Raw genomic sequence first — 12,914 nt, 5'->3', positions numbered from 1 at the left:
TGAGGTTTCCCCCTCCCTGTGCAGGGGCCTGTGGTGACGTTTGGCCCCTGCTTCAGTGTGGTGCTAGGCTGAGCTGCATTGCGTTGCTGCACCCAGAACATTTCCTAATGCCTTCCATTCCGTTCTGACACCCGGCTAATGCCCAAGGAGCAATTTTGTTTCACAGAATGGGCATTTTCCAGCTCAGGGTATTTTTTAAAGGGGCTGTGTGATCAGTGGTGAACCCAACACGAGCACTGAAAGCAGATGTAACTCTGGTAATGGTTGCTCGGTCCCCAGCACGCTTCCTCGCCTGGTCGGCGAGAGGGAAGCAGGGTGCGGGAATTAAATTTATTCTTGGAAGGATTTAAAAATCTTTCATTTTGGAATGGCTGGGCGACTGTGCAGCACAGCCGTCGGTGTGCTATTTGCCTCTCCCTGATTTATGCGTTTAACTCTCCTGTTCTCTACTCATAATATCATAGGAGTGTAATATTATATATTTATGATTCTATCATGGCCTGATTTTGAAGCGAAGGGAAGCTGTGCATGCTCAGTGCCTCTGAGGAATACACCAGGCGCTGCCAGGGAAAGGGCCTTCCCCCGTGACATCCCTTAGCTCCCTGGTGCTTTACCAGTCTCTCACACCGGACTGGACCTCTGCAGCTCCCCCGACTCCTTCTCACCCACCACCTGCAGTGGAAAGTGACGCCCAGCGGCTCCCCTTAGCCCCAAGGCACTGCCCGCCGAGGGACATTTCGGCCGCGGCGGCAACGGGGGCTACTGGCATGGGGACAGCTGGGTCTGACCCCCACCGAGCCACCCGCCTAACCTTCGCCCACGCCCCTAAAAGGGGGCTCCAAGCAAACACCCCCGGTAGCCCCGAAGCCAAAGTTCCCCTTGATTCAAGGTTGGGGGCGACAGAGCGGAGCAGGGATCCTCCCCCTGCCCCCCGAAAGGCCGGCGAGAAGTTCCAGCCTCACGCCCTATACGCGCACCCAGACACCGACACAGACGGTCTCCCCGGGGGGCTGCCCCACTCAGCTCCCGGGGGGCTGCCCCACTCAGCTCCCGGCGGGCCGCTCAAGCGGGGAGGGCCGGGGGGGACACGCAGCCTCCCCGTTTCCCGCCGGAGGCGGACCCGCGCCGCCCCCTGCTGACCCCCCCAGCCCGAGGCGGGAGGACGGCAGCCCGCTTCTCCGCGGCAGCATCGGCCGGCAGCGCGTCCCGGCTCCGGCCGGGAGCCATGGGAGCGCGGCGGGCCCCGTGCTCGGCCCGGCTGCCCCTGCTGCGGCCCCAGCAGCTCGCCGCTCCGGCGGCGCGGGGCACGACCGGCTGGCGGGGCTCCCCCGGCCAGGCGAGGAGGAGGGGAGGGCCGGCAGTGGGGGATTCCTGGCCCCCCAAAGGAGGTGGGGGAGGCGGGGGAGGGGAGACGGGGGGGAGGGGAGGGGAGGGGAGGCTGGGCTCCTGGAGAAGGAGGCGATCGCTAGCACAAAATCCTGCGTCTTCAAAGCAGCCCCGGCGGGCAGAGTAAGTATTTTGGGCGAGCTCCTTCCTCGACCCCCTCTTGCCTCCGCAGGGATGGGGAGCTGGAGAGGGATGCGTACGGCCGCCCGGGGCGGGGGGGATTATGCGCAGGGCCCATTCCCCGCTGCGGGATCGGCTCAGCGCGGCGAGGTTCAAGCTGCAGTCCGCCGGCTGGGGACTGAAGAGACGAGAGGCGGGTGTGGGGCTGCCTGTATTGCTGTGCGAGGGTGTGTAATCCATTCACCCCCTTCCCCCGCTCCTCAAATCCCCCCCACCCCCCAGCTGCCCGCTCCACCTACCCACCCCCGAGCGCGTCAAGGCTTTGCTTCTCCCAACCAAGCTTCCTCGTGGCTTCTCTTTGCTCTGTAAAAAATAGATATATGTCCGAAAGCTAAAGGGGGTGAAGCTGCCGAGGGGGGTGGGGAGGAGGGCTTCTCTACGGAGCGGGAGCGAGGCGGAGGGAGAGCCGCTGCACGCCTCGCAGCTCCCTTTGCTCTGTCTCCGCCGGCGCTCGCCTGCTGCCGGGCGTGAGGAGGGTGTGTGAAGGTAAGGGCTGTCACCGTGCTCTCGGGAGAAGAGCTGCCCGTGCCCTGCCTCGCCGGGGGCTTCCCTCTCGGGCTGTGCTAGCAAAAGGAGGAGAGCGGCATCCTGCCCCACGCGTGTCCATCAGCCTCCCTCCCGCCCGCCAGCCGGCCGAGAAGTTACTTTGTTCGCAGAGTTCCCTCGAAGGCCGGGCTGCTGAGGTCGGGCGGCGACGGAGGCACCCCCTGGGCTCCCCTTACCGCTGCCCGCCCTAGCGTGCTCCTCGCATCCTCAGTGTTCAGGTGTCACCAGCCGCTACCGGAGACTTTACCGGGAGGGAAGCCTCCGAGGAAACAGCCGTGCGCGCCTTGCCTGTAACTTCCCTCTCGTGCAGCCGTGGGAAGCGGCGGTGGAAGTGGAACAACTTTGCTTTGTCGTAGCAGATGATTTTGTGACCTCTAAAGTTTTGTGCCGGGCTGAAACCGCTGGATAAGTTTGTGGTTCTGTGTTTTCTGTTTTTAGGATTCATGCTGGTATTCCTGTGGCTTGTTGCGCTGTTCCTTGGTATCCAGCACGTTCAAAGCACTGGAGCAGGAAAAGAAAGAAAAAAAGATTAGTAATGTTGAGGTAGGGATTTCATTGCTTTTAACACCTTCCTTTCTTAATATCAGCGTTTTCCATTTGCACTTTCAGATGGTAGGATGGCATACATTTATAAATGCACATACGTGACTGTGGATAGCGGAGGGGAAAGATGGGAAACAGAGAGAAAATAGATTTTAAACATTCCATTCTCTTTGGCAGAGGATCAATAGCTGAAGATTTTTGCTTATGCAATCTATACCTTGACAATATCATAATTAAGAGATCTGCTGGTAATGTACATTATCGATAGCTGTTTCAGCCTCAGTTAAGGCTCTATGAATTTCATAGGTAATTCAGACTTGTGTGAAGGAACTTTGGGCATTCTGGATAAATGGATAGCTAGGCAAGATTCTTAAACTTTGTGGCTGGCTCCTGATGAAGTGAACTCAGTTTCTCAGAAGAATATCAGCGGGTCTGCATTTTAAGTGTGTGTGTCTGAAATCTCACTGCTGAAGAAGAGTGTATCTTTTGAGAAGACCACTTCAGGAGTCATTGGATGGGAATCTGTCGAGTGCTCGTTCATAATAAACAGTTTTGTGATGCCAGGCACGGTAAATTTTCTGGTAGTGTCATACTTGGATGGGGAGGTGTGTGTGTGTGTAATCCCTGTTTTACTGGGGGATTTGGATGGAATTATTCAATGTAATGGCTATTCCATATATGATTGCTACATGAAGGGACTGCTACTAATTATTACCCATGCAATGTTAATGGTGTGTTTAAACAGTTTTGGCTTGGCTCTTTTGTTTCATTGTCTCGAGCTATCTGAGACAGACAAGTCTTAAAATCTCTTGCCTGTACGTTATTCCCTCTCTTATCTCTCTCCTTTCCATCAGTCTAAATTAAGGCAGAGTAACCACTGAGAGTGCCTGTATGTGCTTGTGTGCATTAAAATGCCCATCTTCAAGATAATCTTGGTGGATGAGAGCAAACCCCTCATGCCCTGTGTGAACATCTGCTGGGATGGTGTTAATACAATGCTTTTATTTTTTGGTGTTAGTTTTTTTTACGTGAGAAAATGTAAAGATGAAGCTGCTGCTCTGCTCTGTGTTCAAACAGGTTGTGGGTTGTTGGTTTCATTTTGTTAAATGCTAGATGCTCATTCTAGGAACTATCGGCAGGAATGTCAAGTGGACTGGAATTCTGATCTGGCATAGGCAGTCAGTTCTGACACTGATGTTTCTACTTCTTAATGGTTTACAGAATATATTGTTGTTTGTGGTCATATTTATTCAGTTCAGTTTGTTATACATAATTAGAGAAAAGCATTCAGATGATGTCCTTTCAAGAACCAAATATGATCAGATCTGCTGCCTCAGGTGCGGTGCTCCTCACCTGCAGAGTTACACGGAGAGGGCTCTTCTGTATAGAACAAGGCAGAAAAGGTTACTGGTTTTTAAGTCAGCTAGAGTTTTGCCACTAAAAATTACCAGGAAAGAGGCTAAAATCCCCTGAAACCAGGTCAGTTTTCTAGGAAGTTTCTTTTGTCAGACATATTGAAAAACCAAATGAAAGGAGCGCACTCATAATTGCAAATTGTACTGCTTCTGCCTGTCAGAAGAGTTTTCATTTCAAATGATTACTAGTTATGCTGAAAATAAATCAGTGCAGTCCATTTGATTCTTGCTGACCCTGTTTTGGGAAGACTGTGGAAGGGATGTGTAAGGTAATCTGAAGGAAGAGCCTTTTCATGTGTTCTGTTACGTTAGGATACATTAGAATGTGACTGTACGGATTGCACTCGCAGAGTGAGACTAAGTGTAGTGCTGGAAGCTTTAACTGAAATGCTCTGAGTTGAACACCAATTTGGATTTGGTGAGCGTTGTCCATAGGTAAATTTGGCTGCTGTGAGACTGAGAACAAGGTGGTCTGTAGTTATTATTTCTAATAAAATACGTGCTTCCATCCAGATTGTGGGTATTCTAGGGTATGTTTCTAGGTACAAACAAGGTTAGTGATGCTTTAAGAGAGCCCTTTGAGGTCACTGGACTGTCATCCTTTGACTTTCTCTTGCAAAGTCATCTTTTCAGGCTGCTGTTATTACAAATAAAGTAATGTGAGTGTTACACTTGGGCAAGGTTGCAGGATGACAATCCAGTGTCAGGTCTGTTGCATAAAGGAGCAGAGCTGGTATGGTAATGGCTATTCACCTGCTTCTGCCCACTTCTGGAGTGGGTCAAGCATTTCATTCTTTATGACTGCTCACTGCTTGACCTCACTGTTGGAACTGTTAGCAAGTGTGACAGTGATTTGATAAGCTGGTGGAAATTGTATGAGGATTAACAAACTAACCATCAGTTTATATATGTAGTAATGTGCAGTCATCATTAATTTGGGATTCATTACAGTCATGTGAATGCAAAATACTTTGCATTTCCCATTCAGCCACTATTTAAAATGCCATTATTTACCAGGGGAGTAACATAGGTTCATGTTGTTGGTTAAATATTGGGTATTATGTGTGACTGTGCAGAGCCATACTCATATCAGTGCAATGAGGACTTGAACTTGTCTTTTTTAACTCTGACTCAGAGGTGTAGTAGGTATAATACATTTAAATTGTAAGTATTATTTGCCCTTACTTTTTATGTATGGCAATTTATACATTACTGAAAGGAAAAATAAACCCAAAGAGGAGGCTTCCTTTAGCATCTCTCACTGTTTTGAAAGCTCCTTTTCTGTGGGATGTCCTCTTGACCTTCTAAAGTCAGTTCCTCTGACATATAGCCAGCCCAGCTTTCCCTATAGCAGGTGAGGGTCTTGCCATTCAGATGAAAACTGCAGCCAGCAGAGCAGCTGTAGAAGCAGCACACGAAGGAGAGTGATGGGTGTTGGTATTTTTGACTGGTTTTCCCCTGCCGTCTCCTGATGGACTGCTTCGCCCAAGCTCCGCTTGCCAGTTCTCGCGGTTGTGTCACTTTGCTTAACGTGCTGTATAGCTCGAGCATTCTGCATACCACTTCATTTCTTACTACCTTTTCCCTCCTTACTGACCTACCTCACCTTCTCTCTCCTTTTGCCTTTTGTGGTACTAATCTTGCTTACTTTTTCCTTATCCACAAATGAAATGGGAAGGAATGTGCTGTTCTGCCACGGCACCGATCATTTCTCTGCATTGCTGTATTATTTGTGCTCTTATATCCTTTGCTGAGTTCTGGGAGCTGTAAGCTGTCTGGGGCAGACACTCTCTGTTGCTGTGTGGTTGTACAGTGTCTAGCATAGTTAGCTGTTGGATTTCACCTGGTCTGTGGGCACCCATTGTATGTAGTAATACTAGGATCATTTTGACGTTGTGGGACAGCGTTTCTTCTTCTATGGTACAAGAGCAAAACCTTTCTTACTCAGAGCTTATCTTTAGTGCTGTTCTGAGGTATGTCTTAGTTTTGCTGATGAGTGCCTTGTCCTGGGGATCCTGCTCTGGCAGGGGTTTGGACTGGATGATCTCTGGAGGTCCCTTCCAACCTCTAAGGTACTGTCCTGATATGAGTTGGTTTTGGCAAGCGTTGAAGATGCCGTGCCTAATGCAATGGGGCTGGGGTAGATTAGAACTTAGCTACTGGCAGTGGCTAACAATCTAGTACCTTGAACAGGAGCCCAAACAAAAAAAGTCAATTTCAACACATTTCAGTGGGAACTTGAGATACTGTCAACACCAAAAAAACCTGTTGTGGTTTCACCATGCTGATCAAATGAGACAGAAGGAAAAAGAAAATCTGACGCTGTGTAGTGAGTTAATTTCACTACTTTGATATTTTCCTCCTCTTAGTGTTATTTTGCAATTCCATCCCCCTTTAATTTTCACTCCTAAGCTGTTTAGCTTTGGTTTAGCATCCTTTGTGTCACGTGAAAATTTGTCATTAGTCCAAATGAAATTTTCCAAGAGAGTTTGTCCAGCAGGCAGTGAATCAGCAGCTATGTATTGCAGTGTGCTAGCTTCCACCTGGGCTAGCCCAGCTGCCACGGAGGCCTGTCAGTGCGCTCTCAGCGTACTTGTTCTGAGTTCTGCTTCTTTTATGAGTAGCCTCTTTATCTTCAGGGAGAGCAGTGAGTTGGGAAGGCACTGTGGGGCTGGGTGCTTTGCTAGTCAGTAGGATCCATTTTAGGACTGAAGAGTAGTTTAGTTTAGTTGCCTTTGGTTCAGGACCATGCCAGGGGGCTCTTTGTGGAGGTGACTTTAAGGATAGAAGGTGCAGGTGGCCCAGGTAGGAGATGCAAGTGGTTGAAGCAACTGTTAAGTATTTTTTCCTTATGTCAGCCCTGGGGAGGATACCTGGAAAAATAAAGAGAACAAACCCTGTCTGAATATTAATGAAGTTATGCAAAGGATTTAATTGGGATGGATGCAGCTAAATGGGTAAAATGGGAAAACAACAAATTAATAGGACAATGTTCTTTATTTGCAAAGCTCTGTGTCTAAGAGGAAAACCAACAACAGGGCAGTTAAGGATTTTCGTGACTGATCTTATAATTTAACCCCAGGCCTTAACAGGAGAAGATAGACAGGTGTCAGAAATAGCATCACTCTAAATGTATTGGCATGTAGCCTGTCTTCTGCATCCAACCTTATAAGTAATGGTTTGCTGGTACTTCGGCATTTCATTCATCCTGAACTACAGCAATACATGTGCCACTTTTGTTTTCCCTTCTTGTCTATTGACAGAGGGATCAGCAACCTTTCAAGAGCCGTTAGGGTTAGATTTCTTTCTGAAACTGGACAAGCATATTGGCAGCAGAAATTCATCCACGGCCCAGGGCTGCTGCTGCACAAAGATGGAAGACCCTACAAGCTGTCTTACCGGTATGAATTTGCTCGTGTATGAAGCAGCAGTTCCTGACTCCTGCTAAACTTTGGCAGTTGCAGAGATGCTGTGTGCTACTCAACCTCTGTCCTGAGTCACCTCAGCACCTCTGCTGTACTTTGCTGACCCACAGACTAGCACTGCTGGTGGCCAACGCTGGTTTTGAATGCTTAAAGGAAGACTCCTTGAACTGTCTACTGAAATAATTATGTTAAAGATAGGGTTAAGGTGTCAACATAATTTGATGTAGTTTTGTTACCAGAGTGAATGCATTAAACCTGATGGGGTGTATTCTGTGTCCTCAGGTACCTAGGAATGACCAAACTGATCCAATTCTTCTTATTTCTACACAATTTCCATGGAAATCGGTTTGGCTAAAGTGGGTGTTGCATGCCAGTGGGACTTGAACCACTGAGGCAGAATAGAGTAGAATAGAATAGAATAGAATAGAATAGGAGTAGAATAGAATAGAATAGAATAGAGCAGGTTGGAAGAGACCTTCAAGATCATCGTGTCCAACTTATCATCCAACACCACCTGATCAACTAAACCGTGGCACCAACCACGCTATCAAGTCTCAGATTAGGAAATGAGTGTGAGGCTGGTTGCCACAAAAGGGTGAAGCAAGAGAGTACACTTCAGTTAAAAATTAGACCACACTTAAACATGTCAGGGCATACAAAATGAAATACATCACCTTTCAGTATTTATATAGTCTTATTTTCAGTAAGTAAGATTTGTTTTGAGAGAATTAAGAGATTCATCAGGTGATGTGCCCAAATTGCAGGCTGAAGTGTGGAAGCAAATCCTCCCAACCCCAATGTATTTCTGTTGGAGTATCAGGTGTTGATGATTTTCCCACACAGCCTGTAGTTTTGGCTGTTTTCCCTTACAATGAGCATCATAGTTTGGGGATTTATAGTTTGTCTTTTGTGAATGCATGCTCCTGATGTTCAGCGAGGTACTAGACTTTGAAATACTGCCAGAGATTTAGGGAACTTTTTAGAGTGAGGAATGAGTTTTGGGGCTTTTAGGTGTTTATTTAAAACTATTAATTAAATTACTCAAATGAAATTAATGAAATAAATTGGCTACGTCTGCAGGTATTTTGGGATAAATGCAGGTAGCACTGAGCCAAACCAGTGTGGTTTTCAGGAGAAAAGATTTTCAGGGGAAAGATTTGCTTTTATTTCAGCAAAATGTGTCCATTTTATCCATATTTGATGGTGTTTTCTATACTCAGGCAAGATTGTAGAATTAGAGTAGCACACTTAATCTTGTTAGGTGTCGAGTCTGTTTGTAAATCTTCAAGTGTTGCAATGTTTGATTGGAAAATACCTTGGGTATGTTGCAAAGTGAAAGTTAGAGGAGCAGACAAAGCACTGTTATTAAGTTGTGTTTGTTTTCAAAATGGAATGATTTAACAGTTGTCTTTGTAGATGAGACTTTGAGTCAGAAAATGCTGCTGCTGCTGATCCAAAATAAAAGTAACTCATCATAAATGGAATATTTAGTTGCTGTGGTTTTGGGAGCCAAGGTAGGGAAATAAGAAAAGGCAAGTTAAAATCATGGAATCATCGTTCAAAATAAGACTAGCTAAGAAGGTTTCTTAGTTGTAACTATTTTAAGCAAAGAGAGCAACACATTTCATAGGTAACTGTGGGATCTTTTGTGTTTCCTGCACTCCTATTTTGGGAGGAAACTCCACAGAAGTGGCTATAATTCCACAAGACAAACAAGTAATCTCATTTCCTACTTACTGCGGCTGTCTAATCTTTTTGTGGCAGCAGAAGCTAAGCAGCGTGTTAGTGCTCTTTATTTGTGAAGTAATGAGAGCATCATGTATAATATTTGTGTTTGAGAGCAATGGAAGCAAACTCATTTGAACAAAAAAAATTAATTTCTGTGAAGAATTTTTTTGTTCCCCTGCTGTATTTGACAGGTCATTAGAACCTGCAAAGGCAAACAATCTTTCAGGCTTTTTGTGGCATGGTGAGAAATATCTTGAGGGAATATTTGCTGTTTCATTTTTAATGCTGATTAAGGTAATTGTAGCTACAGAGAAATAAGAGGTCTTGTTTAATTTACAAAACATATTGCTCAGTGCCTTGCTGATCTGCAGTTAGTGTGTGATGTGTATCATAAGGCATTGGAACGTTCATTGATGGGTGAAAAAAGAGGTTCTAAACACTTGAGGATAGAGCTTGCTTTACTTCTGGTGGGAGTCAGTAGGATTTTGAGGCATGGTTTTGAGTTACATAGGTGGGAATAGCTCTGATTTCCAAGGAAAAGATACAGTCACAGGACTGAGTGTTATCTGCTGGGTAATAGCAAATTCAGAGACCCAGCTCTGATGTGTTTTTAAAAGACCACCCAAAGAACCCCTTTAATAAATCCTGGGTTTGATAAAACTTGTATCAGCAGAAGCTGCTGAAGAGAGCAGAGGCTGAAACATGGGATGCTGAAGATATTTTCCATGCAAGATACACCGTAGGCAAAGGGCTTGGAAAATACCATAGTAGAGCATATCCGCTCTGGTTGCCAGCTGAGCGTGGTGAGAGCCCTGCTAAAAGCCGTGGTAAAGAGACATTTGGAACGGTTTTATTCCAACTTTTAACCTTGAGACAGCTTTCTACACTTCCACATCAATATACCTACTTGTTCTGTACCGAGGAGCAGGTGGAGCAGCATACAGTGCCATCTCATGGTACTCACAGAATGGATTGCTGAGTGTGTTTGAGTTTGTTGGGTGGTTTTGAGATGAATTTGCATTACAAACCTCCCCAGCGTGTGTACATCTATTTACTGCTTAAGCCAGGACATTTTTCAGCTTGTGTGTGCATGAAGTTAGAGCTGTGTGCATGAAGTTAGAGCTGTGTGCATGAAGTCAGAGCTGTGTACATGAAGTCAGAGCTGCCTTTCAACAGTGGGCTCTGCAGCAGAGGCCTGAGGCACAAATTCAGCGACCCTCAGGTAGCTTTTTGTCTGTTAATTTCTGAATGCTGTTGGTCAGTTCTCACTGAGAGAAACTGCAAGTGCATAGAGCACTGGGTTTGGGGAAAGCTTGTGAGTGTGTATTTCACTTCAGTACGTTGTGGTTTTGCTTGTGTGTTTTTCTAACTGCGCTGGGAAGCGCTTTGGTCTCTGACAAACAGCATTCATTTAGAAGGCCTAACGATTCCATCAGTAGAAACGTGCATGATCGACCTGCAAATCTACAAGTGTCTCGGTAGCAGCTGGTTGTGCTGCCTTCACTTTTAAAGCCCTCATTTGTCAAGTGAGTCCAAACCAGTCCTGCTACAGGGAGACTCAGTGGTTTTGATTTGCCAGGACTTGAGTTTGTTTCAAAAACTGAGGAGCAGGAAGAGGAGACCGTATCCCTTTGGAGAAGCTTTCTGCAGTGTGGGTTGCCTGGCCCATCCTTCAGCACAGAAAAATGCCATTTTGGGGAGCGTTCCAGTATTCATTCCCAATGGCCGAGCTGGAGATACCAGACTGTTTCCATGGATTGGCTTCTATCTGGAATATCTGAAATGAGTATTTTAGACAGCAAAAACCTTTTGCATTTTCAGCATATTTCTCATAGTAAGTGATTGCTTTACTGCTTCCAATGTGTTTGAGTATCGATGGGCAGCCTGTAACAGCTGGGTTTTTTGAGAGAGTGAAAACAGTGACTTGTGCTGATGAAACCAATCACTAGTGGTTACAGGGATGGTACTGTGACAGTTGGGACCACTACTGCAGAATACTCCATAGCACTTTGTTGGGGCTTAAATGAAGTGTCTGCTGCCCCATGTATGACCTGAGAGCTCATGAAAAGCACTGCAGTGCAGTACAGGGGAAGTAGGGGAAGAGCTGAACCTTTAGTAAAGCTCTTGGAAGGGTTTTTGGTTAACAGCACCCAGTGTCTGTATGTGGTCTGTGTAACTGTGTGGTCTGTCACAAACTCTCACGTGCTTATTCAAGGTATTTTACTGCTGTGTCTGTCTGGCTTTGCCTGAAGAAATGCAGCTTTGCTGGTTTGGAGCTACATGGAAATGGCTGGGTTGGGTTTTAATGTTTTTGAATGTTGCATTTTCTTTCTTCACTGCCTTCACAGATCCCAGCTTGTCAGAGGCTCTGAACAAAGCTAACATCTTTGCCGCTGCTCTTAGTACTGCCAAGAGTCTCAGTGTCCTTTCTTTATGTGGTCTCACTATTATTGTGAGCAGTGGCAACTGCTCCTCTTCAGCATGCTATAACCATGTTGTGCTTCTTGGCCTCCAGATTTTCCCAGTGCAGCAAAGTTTATTGTTCTGTAGGTAGCTCCTTCACACTCTTCTGCCTTGGACACGATGATCTGGAAGGTCTCTTCCAACCTGGTCTGGTCTATTCTATTCTATTTATCATGATATTCAATATTTTATCTTGGTTTCTAATGATTGTTTTAGTGACATCTGTTTGAGCCATGTTGTTTTTAAGTCTGGGTTCCTATTGTGTGTTGCTAGAATAATCTTCAAGAAGTCTTGTTGTTCTTAGGCTGGAGATAAAGGGTAGATGGTGGAGGAAACAGTGGGGACGATGAAATGAGATATGGCGAAAGACAATGGATCTGACAGTGTACTGAAGGATGAACATAGAATAAAGCTGAATCTGTGAGTATAGAAATGAGATTAAAATAAAATGTTGGCTTGAAATGGAAAAAAAGGATAGATAGGATGCATAAAAAGACTGTGAAATTCATGTAAAAGAGGGAAGGAATTCTGTCAGCTGCACAAGAAGGCTGTGAGATGACAATACCAGGAATTTCAGGCTGGAAAAGGGAAAAACAAATTCATACAAAGATTTATTTGAGTGCCTCATCAAAGGGCTTAAACAGACACTTGGGTTCAAGCACCTGCCTTGTCCAGCAGTTCCTCAGGAGAGATGCTGCAGTACAGATAGTTTATGGCCCGATGCAAAATCTCCTGAAGATGGTGGAGCGGTGTCCATTGTACACAGTTGACTTTGGGTCAGAGCTCTGTGAATGTTTGAACAAAGGCAGGAGAAAGCAGCAGGAAAATACTGTAAAGAGAACATTTCTGCCATCAGTAAGAAGATGGCTTAGCTGACTTAATAGCTTCTTCCCAGGCTGTGATTCCAACAGCCAGGTTTGTGGTATTTATTTTAGTATTCATGTTCTTGCAGTCTTTTTTACATTTTTCTGTTTTTCTCTGGCAGACATCCTGCAGCTCTCCAAGTCTGGGGGAAGAGGATGGTTAGCATGTTGTTGCTGTGGGGATTTGAGGCTCAGTGCTCTGTGTTGTTAATGCTGGGCATATCATTTTAAAACTTGCCTGCTATAGAAGCAGACAATTATTTCCCTGCTGCATCTCGTCCCCTAGTTTGGGAAAGGCAGGCATTTCAGAATATGAAAAGAGAGAAAGTTACAATTTGGGGGACTAGTGGAAATGGAAACAGAAA

At 45.9% G+C, this 12,914-nt stretch overlaps 1 protein-coding gene across 4 annotated transcripts in view; it reads left to right on the top strand.

Annotated features, from left to right (window-relative positions):
* The first annotated feature begins 1,431 nt into the window (after window positions 1–1,431).
* MPPED1 (metallophosphoesterase domain containing 1) overlaps window positions 1,432–12,914 on the top strand; it is a 76,075-nt gene continuing 64,592 nt past the window's right edge. For 2 of the 4 annotated variants that reach the window (XM_068170771.1, XM_068170762.1), the window contains exons 1-2: window positions 1,432–1,509; window positions 2,551–2,655. The gene's annotated coding sequence lies outside the window, so the exon portion shown is untranslated. Of the gene's footprint in view, window positions 1,510–1,651; window positions 1,734–1,963; window positions 2,053–2,550; window positions 2,656–12,914 lie in introns of those variants that run through there. The other 2 variants (XM_068170768.1, XM_068170763.1) reach the window with 2 other exon arrangements.

The sequence above is a fragment of the Melanerpes formicivorus genome, unplaced genomic scaffold (genome assembly GCF_026170545.1).
Source record: "Melanerpes formicivorus ecotype bairdi unplaced genomic scaffold, bMelFor1.0.p_v2 SCAF_3, whole genome shotgun sequence".
Lineage (NCBI taxonomy): Eukaryota > Metazoa > Chordata > Aves > Piciformes > Picidae > Melanerpes > Melanerpes formicivorus.
This window is presented reverse-complemented; position numbering and strand designations above follow the sequence as displayed.